This window comes from Trachemys scripta, chromosome 7 (assembly GCF_013100865.1).
Source record: "Trachemys scripta elegans isolate TJP31775 chromosome 7, CAS_Tse_1.0, whole genome shotgun sequence".
Lineage (NCBI taxonomy): Eukaryota > Metazoa > Chordata > Testudines > Emydidae > Trachemys > Trachemys scripta.
This window is the reverse complement of record NC_048304.1, coordinates 54,133,626-54,151,722: the sequence shown is the minus strand read 5'-3', so window position 1 is coordinate 54,151,722 and position 18,097 is coordinate 54,133,626. Positions and strand designations below refer to the sequence as shown.

The window sequence follows — 18,097 nt, the reverse complement described above, 5'->3', positions numbered from 1 at the left end:
CTGGGAACTGTATAAAGGGTTCTTGGGACCTGATCCTTTCATCTCAGATCTGCTTAAGCTTCATCAGGGGAAGTGTGAGACGAAAGACAGGTCTTCAGTTCCATCTGGATCACCCTGACATTGGACTGAACCTATGGACTAATTCTGAAAGAATTCTTTGCAACTCTAAAGTTCACCATCTCCACTATGAAACTGACTTAAGAACTATATTCATGTCTGTATGTATAATGATCTTTTAAGCAATACTCTCTCTTTTCTTTTTTAATAAGTTTTAGTTTAGTTAATAAGAATTGGCTGTAAGCGTGTATTTGGGTAAGATTTGAAATATTTGTTAACCTGGAGGGTAATGTGTTCAATCCTTTGGGATTGGTAGAACTTTTTATATGATGAAAAAGATTTTCAGTAATCCTCATCATGTTTGACTTGGCTGTCTGGGTGGGAGCCCAAAGGCTGGGTTGCTTTAAGGCAACTGTATTTTTGGCTTCTGGGTAACCAGTAAGGCATTGTGGAGGCTGTTTTGTTGCTTGCTTGGTGAATCTAAGTATTAGAATAACCACCAGTTTTGGGGATTGTGTGCCCCATTCTTTGCAGTTTGCCCTAATTGAGCAATCTCAGTGTGGCCCCTCTGGGATCCCGGAATTAGCATCTATAAGTTAATTTGGTTACATTGTTACACTGCTAACGGTTACTCCTGGGGGAATTCAGCACCACTGTGTAATGCAGAATTTCGCAGAATTCCCTGTTTGCCCTGCAGAATATCTGGCTGCCACTGGACTCTGCAGAGGCCAGCTCACAGTGAGCGGAGTGCCCAGCCTGTTAGGGCTGGAGGTTGCACGCTCTTTGATCCTCATTCTCCCTGGTACAGGAGAGGGCCTGGGAGACTCAGCCAGCTCTGGCAAAGGGTGAGAAAGGGCAGATCTGCACCACACCATGTCCCCCGTAAAGAAGATGGGGGGAGTAAAGGTTCTGGGGTGTTGCTGTCTGGGCTGAGGGCTGCCCTGTAGCTGGGCTCTGTGGGGAAGGGGGTGCTTGTGTCTGGGGCCTGCCCCGCAGCTGGGCTCTGAGGGGAAGGGGGTATGGGTGTCTGGGTTCTTGGGGCCCCACATATCCCCCTCAAGCAGCCCCCAACTGGAACTGGGTGTTGTAGTGGTTTCTTTAACTCTCTAGTCCTGGAGGAATCTTTTTGGCTGATGTCTGTATTGTTGACATAGTTCTTGACAGGTATTTTGAAATAAATTACCAAAATAATTGAAACTGGAGTGCTTATATTGTGTTATTTTGACAAATAAAATATGCAGAATTTTAAAATATTGTGCAGAATTTATAATTTTTTTGGCACAGAATTCCCCCAGGAGTATATGGGTACATAGACAAACACATTTAGCATCTATCCTTGATTTCTGTTACTACAAATAAATGGGTTAGGGATTGCTGGTCTAGTACATCTTGAAATTCAAATACAAGTGAATTATCCTGAAACAATTGTAATGCCTCTTGTTAAGTTGTTATGGGCCATACACAAGTTGGCTGGTCTCCCAGTGTCACATGCCCATAGGCCCTCATCAGGATCAGAGCTCTTGTATACTGGGTGCTGTGTAACCATATCTATATCTATATCTATCTGTCTATACCTATAGATATACCTATATATATATATATAGAGAGAGAGAGAGAGAGCATCTCTGCCATGAAAAGCTAGACACGACACAACAAGTGATGCAACAAACAGAGCGAGGGAAAAGGGGATAAGAGGATGAGGTTATAATGGAAAGGTCACAGATATTCAGTTTTCTCATGTGCGTGTCTTATGGTTCAAAAATATAAAAACGAGCTCTAGTATCTATTGATTCATTCATGTCTCTAGAACTATTTACTGTTACCATACTGTCCTCTTCATTTCCCCCCCAGTAGTTCATTCTAATGGAATTCCTGTCCATCCCCATTGCCCATCCATTCACCTGGCTGTCTACCCTATGTTCTACTTCTTTACAGGATTAATTTTCAACTAATTTTTTTCAATTTTTTTTTATTTCTTCCCTCACTTGAAACACTCAGTTTCCCTTTTGTCCTTCCTTCACCATTCAACCAGTTTGTCTTCTCTATCCATATCAACCCCAGAGTCACTCTGCTCTTCCCTCCCCAAAGACCATTCCCAGGTAAAAACTTGCTGTTTGTTGATGGATGTTATAGGGTAGAGTTTTGAGGAGGAGTTAAGCATCTGCTCAGGGGAAATCCTGCTGTTTATTTTAGGAGGACTGGGAATCTCAGCACAGTTCTCTTCCCCCTGCTGCTGCCACTCAGGTAGCAGCCAGTTCTCACCCCTCCAATATCCCCCAAGACTCTGGCTTCATCGCTGGGAGAGGGTGATAATGGTTCTCCTGCATCAAGTGGCTTTAGGTTGTGTGTGTGTGGGTCATCTGGGCGACGTACCTGTGAGGCACCTTACCTCAAAACTTTAATGGCAGTGTCATACGCTCTTTTATCGTCAGATCAGCACATTGAACTAACACAGTCTGTGCATGTGAATAGGTCGTCTGTGTTAATATTACTGAAGTTGTTGCTAAGGTTTTGTGTTAAAGTGCGCGTTAGAGGATGTTGGGGTATGTAGTGCTTTTCCGTAACTGTTGGAGATGGAGGTGAATGCCTTATGAAATGTTAATGTGTCATCTGTGCTGTTGTAGGCAATATGAACGTGGCAAGGAATGCAGAAGATTTTTCCCTTCACTTTATTTTGCCATGTTTCCAAGATTTTGGGTTGGTTGAGTGCACCCTGATGTGATCTTAATTGTTGGTAAATGAAGTTTATTTTTGTGTTAATAGAATGTGAAACTTCTAGTAGATCTTGGTCTCTGATGCATGGGAGAAGGAATATGGAGTAACGATGAACTTGAAAGGCTAAGCTGACATGCAGGTGTCTGTGTGTCTTTTGCAACAGTTGATAACTTTGCCTGAAAAGTGCAGGGAGTTGCATTACCTGTATGGGAATTAATGTGTGTTGTCCCCAAATGTAGTAAGAGCACTGCAGACCTGTGGTGGACTGGATTTATGTTGTGGCGGTAAAAAGCCTTTCTGTCGTTGACCATGAGTCCTTGTTTTAAATTCTGAAAGCAGTTTGATCGTATAGGGACTAATCATTAAATGTCAGTGTTTGAGTCACATGACCACACAAAAAAGCATTCCAAATTCATAATTTTTTTAAATTAGCATTTATATTATTTTGAGTTGTGACTAAATCCTTTCCTGAGTTGAGACTGTCTGCAGGAAGTTTTAAATGAAAATAGATTTGTTTCTGTTGTCGGTATTTCTGATTTACAATCTTTTAAACTGTAGCTTTTATACATAGACACTTTGCTTTGTAACAAAGGAGATGTTGGTTGTGAAATTCTAATGAGTTAGTATAGGTACCTCCTCCCCCACTTTTTCCTACAAACTTCTGCTTGATGAAATAGATTTATCACTGGATTAAAAACTGTGATAGATACAACTCGGTATATGGTAATGTGAAGTTTGTTTTAAAATCTCCAGTCCCCTGTCAGAAGGCAGCCCTGCCTAGAGTGCCCTCTTGCAGCAGGCCACAGCATGACAGACATGCCTGCCTCAGTTTCCCCCTTCAGATTCCCCCAGTAAATCCACTTCAGGCTCTCTTGCCTAAATAATGCACCTCCTTGGGGCCAGTTAATTACCAACGCATAGTTCACTGAATACTCAACAAAAGTCCCAAATATAGTCCATTTCCCACCTCTATTGTATATAATCCTCAAAACCCTGCTCTTCCGAGCAGGCAACCACACTGGCCCCTCTCATGGGAGTCCTTCTATACCATACTCTGGTGTTGTCCACCATACCCATGCTCCTCATCAGTCCTCTTCGGTAACACTGCCAGGACAGCCCTTCCAGCTAGAGTGCAACCCTGCTCTTCCCACCATGAACCCCATAGCCTCTTTGTTGGGGGAGCATCCCTCACTCCCCTGGCTCTCACTGCTCCCTTGGGTCCAACTCTTTGCTGTGGAGATTTCGGTGGGTAAGCCTCTCCGTTGCTCCCAGGCTTTCAGCCCTCTCTGGCCCTTGGCTTCAGCTCTCTGGCTTAGAGCCAGCAATCGCCTCCCACTGCTGCTCCTGTCCCTCCTGCCTTCAGTTATGGTGTTCTCTGTGCACTGTGTGTGCAAAGTCACGCTGATGGGGGTGGTTCAGCGCTCTCTGCAAAATGGCATTTTGTGCATGGCGTGCTCTGCGTGAGCCCTGGTCCCTCTTTCTTTACAGATTAAGCACAGCATATTGTCATAGGTCAGCTCCCCTGGAGCGGGCTCCTGCAGCCGGCTGTAGCATGACAAGCATGCCTGTCTCAGTTCTGTACTCTTCTTCATTTGCCCTTGCTGCTTCTCCTCTCTCTTTTTCAGCATCAGCCCTTTGTGTCAGCATTCCTCCTCCAGCTGTAGCGCTTTCTGTTTTCGGGCCTCCTCGTCTTGTCTGTGCGGGGCCTCAGCATCTCATCTTCTTTACCTTCTCTGCCACCGTCTCCTCCCGCCTCTTCCTACTCTTCTCGTCAAACTGAGCAAATTTTTCTTCATCTGTCTTTTCTTCTCTTCCATCTGCTTCACCAATTTGTGAGTCTGGAGCACCTTCCATTGACACGTCACCTATTTAATTTGATCTCCTCCAGTCGCCATCTTTTTCCTCCTCCAGCTTCTTTTCTGTGTGTTGATCAGCCTCCTGTTTCTTCTTCAAACTCTTCAGCCACTGCCGCTCCTTTTCAACTAACTCACCCTTGGGATTGGTTTGGAGCAGAGTGTGGCGTTTGATGAAAAGTTTCATTAAATCTACTTCGCCCCACAGCACCTCAGGTCATGGGCAGCTGTTTCTTTAGTACAGTATGTAAAAATGTCTTGAAAGGACAAGCAACCTTGCTGGCTGGGCAGGGAGGTGGGGGGTGGATTCTTTTTTCTAGGAAGGGAGAGCCTACCATCCTTTGCTTGCTGCTCATCATACAGCTCATCTACAGCTTTCTTATAACTTTGGGGCTGTTGCTGAGCCTCATCGCTCTGAATAGAATTGCTCTCTGCTGCTTCCCTCCTGCTGCTCTGCTGCAAGGTTGATGATTGGTGTCTTCTTGTCATTTCAAAAGTGAAGGGACACCCTTGAGTTTGGGGAACCTCCTTAGAGGAGGGGGTGCTAAGTCCCAACTCAGTCCTGACTTTAACTGTTATTTCGTCATCCACAAGCCTCTATGTGGACAGCTCATGTGGTTGGAGGCTAGAGATGACTTCCGAGCTGCCTTACTCTTGGATGTAATCTTGCTGACAGACTTCTGGATTGTGCTTTTTGTTTTGCTGGCCAGTGAGTACTTCTCTGCCAAGGAGGTCCTGTGGCTCATGGAGGTTCAGCCCAACAGTCTGTGGCGCACAGAGTGATAGTTTGATTTGAGCCTGTGGAGGTCCCTATGCTATCCTTAAAACGGGTGTTTACTGGTCCCGGGCTGCCTTCTGGCCCCTGAGCTGGAGGCTCCCTGTTTATATTGGGTTTATAGTAGGTGTATTTGCTATTTTTCCTTTAGCTGGACTCTAGCTTTCTCTTTTCCCTTTGGCCTCAGGAATTTCAGGGATCACCAGCACAAAGGCTTCCATCCCAGGTTTCTTGGAAGAGACATGTGAGCTAAGGACCGTGACCTGGGGACTTTTGCCCTTTCTCAAGGACACTTCTCTTCACATGTAACTCAGTACTATTTTAATCATTGACAATGATCTCTACTAAGGGGACCCTCCCTTCCACTCGCTGGACAGCTGACTTCTCAGGACGTACCTTGGTGTGTGTATCAGGTGATGTAACTTGGGATCATGTCACTCGTTGAGATGGGGATGCCTCTTCCCCCACAGCCCTGATTATTTCAGGTCCCCTTTTTTTTTTTCAGAGTCTTTTGGAACATTGCTTAGAAGATGCTGTTTTAATACTCCTCCTCCTCCTTCTCCTTCTTCTTCCTGATGGGGTCTTTGGTCTCATCCAGAACAATAGACAATTGCTTCTTCTGATGATTTCTCTGGGATGGTGTTTTTGTCATTTGCTCTGGTTCATCACTGAAGCTGCTGCTGAATATCTTGATGGCCTCATTGCAGATCTTGTGCAGCCAGACCAGGTCGGTGGTGTCCACCTGCTGCAGGAATTCAGACTGTTTGCAGTTACAGACTGCCAGCAGATGTATGGGGCCTGTCGCCTCCACCATGGTTCTATCCATCGGTCTACTGCTAGGCTGGTTGCTCTTGTGCTTTCTCAGACCAGGCCGGCTCCATGGTCCCTTCCTGGTCCTTGGCTTTGGCTCTCTAGCTTAGAGCCCACAGGCACCTTCTTCTGCAGCTGCTGCTTCTCCTGGCTTCTGCACTTTCCAGCCCTGGCTTGGGGATGTCATCCAGCAAACCTCACTTGTTGCTCAGCTTGCTTTCAGCCTTCCTCCAGGAAACACTCTTCCCTTCTCTGGGTCTCCTGCTGCCTCTGATGCTCCCTTATCCTTCATAGCTGCTTCTGATTGGCAAAGTGGAGCTGGATCTATTTAATTTAATTGGGCCAGCCACCTTGTGACACCCTCTTCTATAACTTTTATAAAATGACAAACTCAGTGCATTTGATAACCCTGGAGACTGAAGTCCTCTCTTTACCCACAGAACAAGTGTGCCATTGCAGTGGTGATACAAGTTTCAGTACATTGCTCTGACGCTGTCTTAGCGCTGGTCTGGAGTTGGCACCAAAGGGGTGAGAGGATAGTTCTTTTTATATACCTGTTAAATCTGCTGAGATGAAACTCTCAGCAAGGATGCAAATTATGATGATGGTCTGTGTCCTTTAGGAATTGGGCTGAGACTAACTAATCATTTCACATAAATCACAGCTGTCAGATTTTAATAACTTTCCTTTACTACTGACAGAGGCTAGATTTGAACCAGTGATCTAGAGGTGAAAAGCACTGTATTCCATTACCAATCCCCTGAGCCATCCATATGTTCCTTTATTTAAAATCCATGTAGTCCTCTTAAATAGAGTATGGGGTAAAAATCTGGTGTCACTGGCATTTGAGAATACTCTAACATTGTCCACCCCAATTGTTCACTGTGCGTGTGAGGGCACAGAAGTTAAATATAGCAACAATTTCTTACACACCAGGGCTTTTCGTCGTTGAAATCCAACCATATGGCAAAACGCAGCTTTATCTTAAAACCATTAACTAAGAACCTATTGCTACCATTAATTGGAAAATGAATCCACAGGTCTTGTAAGTGGCATGCTGAGAGCTATTAACTTCACGCTCCTGCTAAGAAAACAAATTTCAATAAAATACTGCTAAGAGCAGCAAAATTGTACTAACACATCTGTCCATCATACCAAGATTTGTTTACTTATCTCTGGAGGCTTTTGAAATTGTGTTGTCATTTTTATTTGTCATCCATTATTAATGTTTACTGAATACAGTCGAGATGCTTGGTCCTGTAAAAAATACAGTAGAAGACAGTTTCTTTTTCTTGGAGTTCATAAGCAAGGTTAGACAGAACAGTTTGGACACACAAACTGGGTTCATCTCAAAGCAGAGTAAATAATAGTATTGACCTTGCAATATGCAGACTGTTTCAGCAGTTTGCAAGATTGGGCACAAATTCCATTAAAAAAAAAAAAGTGGGTTAAACACTTTCATGATCATCTAAATTTTCATCCTTTTTGAGATAAAATTTTTCAGCAAATGGCTTAGCAAAATTCAGTGTTCAGAAAAATGTAAATACTGTACTCTCATATTTTATACTGAGTTTGGTAAATTATTACGAAGTTACCTTTTACATTTACTTTTTTCTTTTTCTTTTTGTTGTTTTTTTGCCATGTACAAACTCCCGACCAGCACCTTCCTCTTTTCTTGGATTATATTATGCCTGTTTTGACATGACAGTATTTTCCTCTTTCCCATAACATTTGTTGCTCTCTTTCTTATGTGTCTGAAGGAGTTTGTCAGTCTTGGTTTTGTCATTTTGCTGCCCATTTTATTTTATACCACTTGTTTCCTAGGGATATTTTTATTAACCTGTATAGGGGTTGAGTCCACATTGATATCCAGAGGTAAAGGAATCCATTTCTCAAAGCTCGTTGGGAGACTAAATATGAATGTTCTTTTCTCTTGCTCTACTCAGTGTTCAAATCTGAAGTTTTAACATTTTATTTTCTTTAGTTGTATATGTGATCTGTGTAATTTGTGTGTAATTCTGATCTACAATGCTGCCTCTGTTTTTATTATGACTCAAAACATTTAATTCCAACTATTATCTATCAAATTTAGCACAAAGAAGTTCCATTAACTCCCTGGATGAAATTGCTGTACTTGTACATTGCTTTTAGTGTTTTTAGGCTTAGAATTCACTTCTAGAGAATTGCCAGAAAATAGCTCAAAATGTTTTCAGTGAAAATTAAGAAATAAGGCTACTAAAGATGTCCTGAGTCTTTTAGTCAGTGACGGTGGAAAAGATAGGTGAAAGAAGATATTAGAATGTTGTTACTGATGAGACTTGAGTCTCACTGTTGCTGTCTGTTGGGAGTATGATAAGATTTGAGTAGGTAGTATTTTTCTTCACCTGTATTTGAATTCTTTCTGGTGATGTGATGGCAACTATTCTTTCTTATCTATATATTGCTGTTAACTCCTGGCTACCTGAGAGGCTGGTTTTCTTTCTGTATTTTTCCATGATAGATGAGATGTGTGGATTTGATCAACTTTGCAGTCTCCATGTTTAAAAGTCTGGTGGATAATAGATGCCTTTGCTGTGGATTTTCTCTTTTTACCATGCCTTTTGAGGAATTGTGAGCCGTGTTTATGGGTGCATTATGTTGTTCTTGTGGAGTGGTACTTTTTTTTTTTTTTTTTTAGTTTGGGGAGTTTCAGTTTAAGAAATTGCACCTTAATGTCTTCAGCACACATGCATTTTTATAATCTTATAAAATGCATGTGCATGCCACTGCAGAACATGCCAAAGAAATAGCAAACCCTTGGCCCAAAGAGTTAATAATCTAAGACAGAAGCAGGTATGATAATGTACAACAAACACACAGTGAACACAGATTGGTATCTCATAGCTATCATATTTCATGGGGTAGTTGGAGTTTCAGAAGATTTTTTTTAAAGGTTAGAAGGACTCCCATATGCTTATTGGGAGACAGCCCCAGCCTTATCGGGTGGTGTGGGAAAAAAAGTACAAAATGTGGAGTGAGTGAAAGAGATGGTTGTAATCAGGTGAGAAGCCTGTGTGAAATATAGGGAAACCTTACAGATTCACTAAGCTTTCATATCTACATCAGCCCTTGTTCAACAAGTTAAATATCTTCTAAAGCAAGTTTGTATTTTGGAAGGTTTGGTTTCTGATCTGTAAATCTCAATGGATATTTGTGGTAGCCAGTATTGGATGGTTCTCCTTGCTCCTTTTTTTTTTTTTTTTCCTTCTAGAATTTTGTGAATGACTTCTTCTCCTTTTTAGCAAAAAAAAAAAAAAAGAATGAACTAAAAATACACAAAAGTGACTCAGAAATACCAGAGACAGCTTGTAGAGGAATTTTTTTTCTATTAACATTTTATGGAAATGCCCAAAGATAAAAATACTTTGGGAAACTGCCAATAAAGTGTGTCGCAAAGCATGAAATGCCAGGAGACTTTCTGGTGTTCCTCCTGGGATTTCCAGTAGAGAAAGTGTATAAAGTGATCAATAAACAACTATGAATGCATTTGTTAGCATAGCAGTACATGTGCAGTCACTATGACACAGAAACAGGTTAATGCTTCGAATAGATCTACATGGCATTGTAGAATATAGGACACTACTGTTGGGGTAAAATGAAGGAAATAACTAGGACAAGAACATGAAAAGGGGCAACATTGATAATATAGAGTGTATCTGATCACTTTTGAAATGTTCTGCGAGATCTTCCTGTTTTCTAAAACTTTTTTGCCATATTGTAATCAAAGTGTATTAAACTAGCACACAAGCATAGCATCCCAAAATCTGGGAAAGATGAAGCGGAGTATTCTGTATGAAGTCCGCTATCTCTATGCTAAAAAACAACAGAGAGTCCTGTGGCACCGTTAAGACTAACAGATGTATTGGAGCATAAGCTTTCGTGGGTGAATACCCACTTCGTCACCCACGAAAGCTTATGCTCCAGTACATCTGTTAGTCTTAAAGGTGCCACAGGAGACTCTCTTGCTTTTTACAGATCCAGACTAACACGGCTACCCCTCTGATACTATTTCTATGCTAATTTACCTGTCCAGTATTTTATATAATTTGGTAATGGGTACTATAGGAAGCTCATGGATAAATATTTCTGGAATGTAGAAAAGAATCACCAACAGTACATCAGTGTACTTGATGTGGTGATTTTATATATTTTTGTTATATTTAAATCCGAAGAGGAATGGAAAAGAATGCTTACACCCCCAAAATTTTTTAGTTGGAACTTAATTGTACCTAAGGATGCATAATAGTTTTCATTCTCTAACCACTGCTTTTCGGTTGCTCCTAACTCATTGAAATTTTCCAGACTGAGTCTTTGCCCACAGATGAATCTTTCGGTAAGTTTCACAGAAAACATATTTAAATATTTTTGAATAAGATGAGCGTGTGTAAGGGGAAGGAGATGGGGTGGATGGAGAATACTTATTTCCTGTTACAGAAACATTCTGGCAACTTGTCTTTTTTTTTTTTTTTTTCCCCTTCTGGACTAGCTGAGGTTTAAAAGTTGGCATGGAAAATAGCCCTCGTTGCGGAAAAACACACTTTTGAATGGCATTCTTACTTTTTTGAGGAGAAGGTTTTGTTTCTAGGGGGAGCCAGTGACTGAATATGTACAAAGGTTCTGAAAAGAGTTCAGAGACATGGTGGAGGTGGTTCAAACTAAACTCACTCACAGCTGAGCGGACAAAAGGCGTGGTTTAATAAATGTGCTTTTTTGAAGTAGGGGACTTGGTGTTGGTGCTTATCCCTGTGGAGAATATCAAAATGCAAAACTCATGGGAGGGACCTGTTGAAGTGTTAGAAGAGGGGAATTAATGTACGTATGTTAAAAGGCCTCCCGCTAAAGCAGTCCTGCAGTTGGTACATATGAATAGGCTTAAAGCTTACCACAGTCAGCAACCAATGGTAAACATGATTTGTTGTGTTGAAGGAGAAACTGAGGCATCATACCTCATTGATTTGATGGCTGAATGCTAAAGTGATTGGCTACTTTTAAATATTGAGCCTATGGGTTAAAGCTAGCTGAAAAGTTGGAGGTAATGTCTGTGCTGCAAGCATACAAGCAAGTATTTTCCAGCAAGGACTCGTGATGAATCATTTAAATCATCATGTGCCCACTCAGACTTACCGTACCATTGGCAAGGTGCAAAAGCAAATTCAAACATGGGGGATGATTAAAGAGTCTGGCAGGCCCTGGACATCGCCAGTTGTCTTGGTCCCTAAGAAAGATAACTGTAACATTTTGTGTTTATTATAGAAAACTCAGTGCTGTCATTGTTCTAGATGCATATGCTGTGCTCAGAATTGATTAAATGCTTGATATTTTGAGCAAAGCTAGACTTAGCATGTCTGACCTTGTGAAAGGTTAGTGGCAGATCCCTTTAGATGAAGATGCACAGAAAAAACTACTTTTATTACTGATACGGGATTGTATGAGTTCAAAATATTACCTTTCAGATTCATTAGTGCAGGAGCTACTTTTCAGAGGCGGGTGAGCTGAGTGTTAAATAGATTGCAGGACTCCACAGGGGGCCTATTTTTATCATTTTGCAATTTTTAGCAGCTCTTTGTCAAATCATATGAAACACCCTGGAATTATACAGTTAAAACTCAGAGATGTAGGTCTGACTGTAAAGGCATCTAAATGTAAAATTTGAGCAGCCAAAGTTCCATACATGACACATTGGGTAGGGGTTAGTCAGATCTCCCCTGATCCCTTGAGGAGAAGCTATTGTTAATTGGCTTGTGCCTCTAACCAAAAAGCAGGTCCAGTCTTTTATAGGCTTAGTTAACTACTACCGCTGATTTGTGTGTGAGTTTGAAGCTATTGTAGCTGCAATCACAGAATTGTGTAAAAAGACAAAGCCAAACAAAGTTGTGTGGACAATGACCTGTCGAGGGTTTTAATTCCTTAGAGGTCAGATTGCTGTGGAACATAGCAAGAACCAATTCAAGGTTGTTAGTGGCATTCCTGAAGTAGCTGCAGATGGTGGAACATTACTTCTGGGCTGAGAAACTAGCACTGACTGGTGGGATCACATCACAATGCAGGCTTGGGATAGCAAGGAGTGGTTGTACAGCTCTCCGATGCAGTACACAATGATACTTTGTATTCCTTGCGTTTTTCGATGAGCTGCCGAATTGAGTGGATGTGATCAATTGTTGGGTACCCTGAGCGGAAGCAAGCTTGTTCTCTGCTTTCGTGCATTTCAAGATCCTTCTTAATCTGATTGAGTATGATGCAGGTGAAGACCTTATACACTTGTGAGAGGAGTGTGATTGTATGGTAGTTGCTCAATTCTTCTGGATCACCTTGTTTCATCAATAGTATTGTTTTTGATTTCTTCCATGCATCTGGAACTCACTTGCTATTGATGTAGATGGTGAACCATTGCTCCAACGCTTTGAAGAAAGTATCATCCTCTGCTTTGAGATATTCTGGCCAAAAATATTCCCTCTCTTTGTTACGAACTGTATATTCAATTTCCCGGGAGTTGTGTTTTCCTGCCCTCCTACCTACTCATCTCCTCTGCACCGGAAGCCACTTAACAGTTTATATCTATGTGGTTGACGTTCAAACCCCTTCATTTCTACATAGCTGACTCAAACAATGCTAGAAAAGAGAGATCCTTATCCCAGTATGCTGTTAGCTGTCCAGAGGCACATTTCAAGATATTGAGGGACCTCTGGCGTGACTTCAGTAAGCCCCACTATTTTGGGAGATGTACCCAGAATCAACATTATTACAAGAACATTTCCAAGAGAATGACAGAGGAGGGGAGAAAAAGTATGGCTACATTACGATTAAAAACGCTGTGGCACCAAGAATCAGCAGATTTGGGCTGTGGGGCTATAAAAGTGCAGTGTAGACATTCAGGCTCAGGCTGCAGCCTGAACTGCGAGACCCTTGCCCATTGTGGGATCTCGGAGCCCAGGCTTCAGCCTGAGCTTAAACATTTACATCTGACCTGAGCCAGCCGTGGCCATGCCATGGGTCTTTTATTGCAGCATAGCCATACCTGGAGGGCATGTACCGCAAAGCAAAAGATGCCAATGGAATGTTTGGAACTCACCCTCAACCTGCTTCTACTCCGAGGAATCTGACCAGGTGTTTAGCACTGTCTGCCTGACAGGGTTTTGAGACTTGCATGGTCTTATTTTTGGACCAGCGGCAGAGAGACAGGGCAAGATGGAGTGGTTCTTGAAATAATTGACTGTCACACATCACTATGGAATTTTGCATTTTTAAAAAATGAACCTGCAGATTAAGGCATTTAAAAATCTATAGGACAGTGTTCTTGACATACAAAAATGTTTTGAGTATTTTTTCCCGTTATGTATCAAGAAAGCAGTGGCATTCATCATAACTTTCATGGGTGGATGCTACTTTATTGGGTACAGTTTCCATGCACAAAACTCCCTGGCCTGTGGAATTCATTTTAATTCTCTGTGTCCATACATTACTATGCAGTGTCTATAAACATCAGACAAGGTTCTTTATTCTGCCCCCAGTTTGTGTCCTCAGCAGGGCCAGCATTGCAGATGTTTTATTTATTTATTCTTACTCCTAATAATCCTGACTGTACACACCCTTTCCATGCTTCTGGAAAGTCTATAGTTACTACAGTATAGTTAGTGTTTTGTAGCTGATGGATCGACTGTTATGTTGAATGAAAGCTTTCCCAAGGGCCACTGTTTGTTTCTTCAATAGAAAAATGAGTGAAATGGCTAGTTATCTATAAGCTGTATCTTGTGTGTTGTTAGCATACTACAGTAATTTAAATCTGCATTTGCATTATTGCAGACGAGAATACAGACTTCCTCATTGGTTTTGGAAATTCCCTTGTTTAGCAGTTCTGATGCTAGTTTCTATTGTAACAAGTAATTGCATCACCTGTGGCCTGTCTACTCTCTGGCAAGCCACACGTAAATTCTGTGGCATGGTCTGTGGTTCCTCTGGCACTCTGTTGAAATCTGAGGCGCAGATGGGAGTCTGCACTTTCAGACACATTTAAAAAATTGGGATTTTTTGTTTAAGTAAATATTAAAGTGAACAATACCATTGGTATTCCTTGTTTGTTTTGATAGTGTATTCAACTTATTTTACACTGCCCTAGAATTTTCAATTTCTCATGGATGTTTGTATTAATTCATAATTGCATTGTAGATGCTGCTTTGTGGTAATGTGGAGGTTCTGACAATTGGGTAACTGCTAGTTGGGATCCTTTGCACCCACAAAATGGTGTAAGGATGTTTGTGGGCAGAGGAGAGGGCTTTGGCAGTCTGCCACTCGAGACATTTGAGGTTCTTAATACTGAGGAGGAGCTATATCTCTTCTTTCCTTCTATTTTTTCTGGGCAGGCTCAGAATGTCACGCTGTCTGAAGCGGCTCACGACTGAGAGTGCCAGCCTCTGGGTAGACTGTCAAAAAGCTGGGCAGAAACTCCACACTGGTGGTATGTTCTATAATTAGATTTCACCAACTCGGTAACAAATGTGAGCTCCTGAAGCACTATAACAGTCTTATTGTGGAGTCAATCAGACTGGAGTGCCCAAGCGGACTATCTTGCTTCCCATGCAAGCTGGACTGATAGATAGTTGGTTGCCATGTACCGAGATCACAAAAGATTTAGGTTGCTTCCAGTCCCAAGAGACCAGTCCAATTTGTACCTCAGATCTCACACCAAAAACAAAACTTGTAGGTATCCTTTACAAAGTGGAAGTTAAATCCCAGTAAGGAAAATGGAAAGGAGCATAAATTCTGGCAAATGAAGAGTAAAAATATAATTAGGAAGGCCAAATAAGAATGTGAAGAACGGCTAGTCAAAGACTCAAAAAGTAATAGCAATTTTTTTTTAAGTATATCAGAATCAGGAAGCCTGCTAAACAATCAGTGGTGCCACTGGACGATCGAGATTATAAAGGAGCACTGAAGGACAATAAGGCCCACGTGCCTGTCTCCCCCACCCACCCATCCGACCCCAACCCACTTCCTGCCCCCAACTGCCCCCCTCAGAAGCCGCAACCCATCAACCCCCCCACTCCTTGTCTCCTGACCACCACCTCCCAAGACCCCCCCCACCCTAACTGCCCCCCAGGATGCAACCCCCTACCCAACTCGCCCTGCTTCCTGACCCCTGACTGCCCCGACCCCATCCACCACCACCCCGACAGATCCCCAGAACTCCCACACCTACCCAACCACCCCCTCCAGAACCTCCACTGCCTCCAACTGCTCCCTGCCCCTTATCCAACCCCTCCTCTTAATCCCAGCCCCCTTACCATGCTGCTCAAAGCGGCAGGAGCTGCAGAGCTGCCCAGAGCACTGGTGCCGACGGCGCGGCGCGCTGGGGCTCTGCGAGGGGAGGGGGGGGAAGTGGGGAAGGGGCCGGGGAAGCCTCTCCAGGTGGGAGCTCAGGCGGGCCGGATGTGGCCCGCGGACTGGAGTTTGCCCATCTGCTGGCCCCTTTACAACCGGTTCTACACCGGCTTCTAAATTTAACAACCAGTTCTTGTGAATACTCTTTGTGAACCGGTGCGAACCAGCTCCAGCTCACCACTGATACAGTGTACTTAGATTTTCAGAAAGCCTTTGACAAGGTCCCTCACCAAAGGCTCTTAAGCAAAGTAAGTTGTCATGGGATAAGAGGGAAAGTCCTCTTATCCATTGGTAACTGGTTAAAAGATAGGAAATGGTCAGTTTTCAGAATGGAGAGAAGGAAATAGTGGTGTCCCCCAGGGATCTGTACTGGGACCAGTCCTATTCAACATATTCATAAATGATATGGAAAAAGGGGTAAACAGTGAGATTGCAAAATTTGCAGATGATACAAAACTACTCAAGATAGTTAAGTCCCAGGCAGACTGCAAAGAGCTACAAAAGGATCTCTCAAAACTGGGTGACGGGACAACAAAATGGCAGATGAAATTCACTGTTAATAAATGCAAAGTAATGCACATTGAAAAACATAATCCCAACTATACATATAAAATGATGGAGTCTAAATTAGCTGTTACCACTCAAGAAAGAGATCTTGGAGTCGTTGTGGTTAGTCCTCGGAAAACATCCACTCAATGTGCAGCAGCAGTCAAAAAAAGCAAACAGAAAGTTGGGAATCATTAAGAAAAGGATAGATAATAAGACAGAAAATATAATATTACCGCTATATAAATCCATAGTACGCCCACATCTTAAATACTGCGTGCGTGAAGCTGTGGTCGCTTCATCTCAAAAAAGATATATTGGAATTGGAAAAGGTTAAGAAAAGGGCAACAAAAATTATTAGGGGTATGGAACAGCGTCCATATGAGGAGGAGAGATTAATAAGAATGGGACTTTTCAGCTTGGAAAAGAGACACCTAAGGGGGGGGGGGTATGATTGAGTTCTATAAAATCATGACTGATGTGGAGAAAGTAAATAAGGAAGTGTTATTTACTCCTTCTCATAACACAAGAACTAGGGATCATGAATTGAAATTAATAGGCAGCAGGCTTAAAACAAACAAAAGGAAGTATTTCACTCCTTTCTTACCTCTGAGGAGCTGACTTCCCAGACTCATAATGTATTTCCATAACATATAGTAAAACCTCATAGCTTCATATACAATGAAGACACATATGTTTCAACAGGATGTTAATGTTCAAGAGATTGTAACTTTTCAAATGATATCTCACAAGGGATACCTTGTCCAAAACACATCATCCAACAACAGTGGTGAATACATTGGTACAGGGGGTACTGTGTGTCACAAGAGTCCAAACAGCAGAGAGATGAAAAATCTTCATGTCAATTATCTTTATTTTCTTCTTCCAAGATTCAAGCTGATGGGACTACCTTTCTTGCACATAGCCTGTTCATGGGTATGAGAAGGCTGTTAATCCAGTCTTTGTATCATGATGTTCCATTATAGCCCATTTAATTTTGATAGTCCTTCTTGGTGGGCGGGGAACCATGCCTCCTGCCTGGGTTCACAAGTCCAGAGCAGGCATTTTTACACTTATAAATCAAAACTTATATTTCTTCCTTGAGTGCTTGCTCATGTGCATTCCATGTCAGGTGTGTACACGCTGCAGCACCGTTGCCAGAAATTTTTCCCGGTGGTATCCATAGGGCTGGCTCTGACATTCCTTGGAGGCCCGTGCTAATGTGTTGTATAAGGGGAACTGCCGGCCCCGGGCCCTCTGTTCCTGCTTACTGCCCATGACAGTTGCTGGAATAGTCTTCCTCTCTTGCATTTGTAAGGCTTTTCCAGTGGCTACTGTATTGTATTCTGTAAATAGTTAAGTTAGGGTACGTCCAGACTACCCGCTGAATCGGTGGATAGTAATCGATCTATCGGGGATCGATATATCGCGTCTCGTCTAGATGTGATATATTGATCTCCGAACGCGCTCCCGTCGACTCCCGAACTCCACCAGTGCGAGCGGCGGTAGCAGAGTTGACGGGGGAGCCGCGGCCGTCAATCCCGTGCCGTGAGGACCCGAGGTAAGTCTAAATAAGTTACGTCGACTTCAGCTACACTATTCCCATAGCTGAAGTTGCGTATCTTACATCGACCCCTCCCCTCCCCCACCCCCCCGTGTAGACCAGCCCCTAGTTAAGAGTTAGCATGCCCCATTCCCCAGGATTGAAGCCATGTGCAGCCTGTGCTAAACCCATGCCAGTGAGCAATCCCCATTCCAGCTGTTTTAAGTGCTTTTGGGGAGGCTTATGTGCGGGATAAGTGCAGGATCTGCTAGAGCAGGGGTCAGCAACGTTTGGCACGCGGCTCGCCAGGGTAGGCATCCTAGCGGGCTGGGCCAGTTTATTTACCTGCTGACGCGGCAGGTTCGGCCAATCGTGGCCCCCAGT

The 18,097-nt window shown here is 42.8% G+C and overlaps 1 protein-coding gene and 2 pseudogenes across 12 annotated transcripts in view; 1 reads left to right on the top strand and 2 right to left on the bottom strand.

Annotated features, from left to right (window-relative positions):
• Positions 1–18,097, top strand: part of USP54 (ubiquitin specific peptidase 54) — a 239,391-nt gene that overhangs the window by 5,952 nt on the left and 215,342 nt on the right. The window contains exon 2 of one of the 12 annotated variants that reach the window (XM_034777043.1): positions 14,607–14,701. The exons of the other annotated variants lie outside the window; for them this stretch is intronic. The gene's annotated coding sequence lies outside the window, so the exon portion shown is untranslated. The remainder of the gene's footprint in view (positions 1–14,606; positions 14,702–18,097) is intronic. 12 annotated transcript variants of the gene reach the window in all.
• Positions 4,188–5,114, bottom strand: LOC117880073 (annotated as a pseudogene).
• On the bottom strand, positions 5,622–6,214 carry LOC117880676 (annotated as a pseudogene).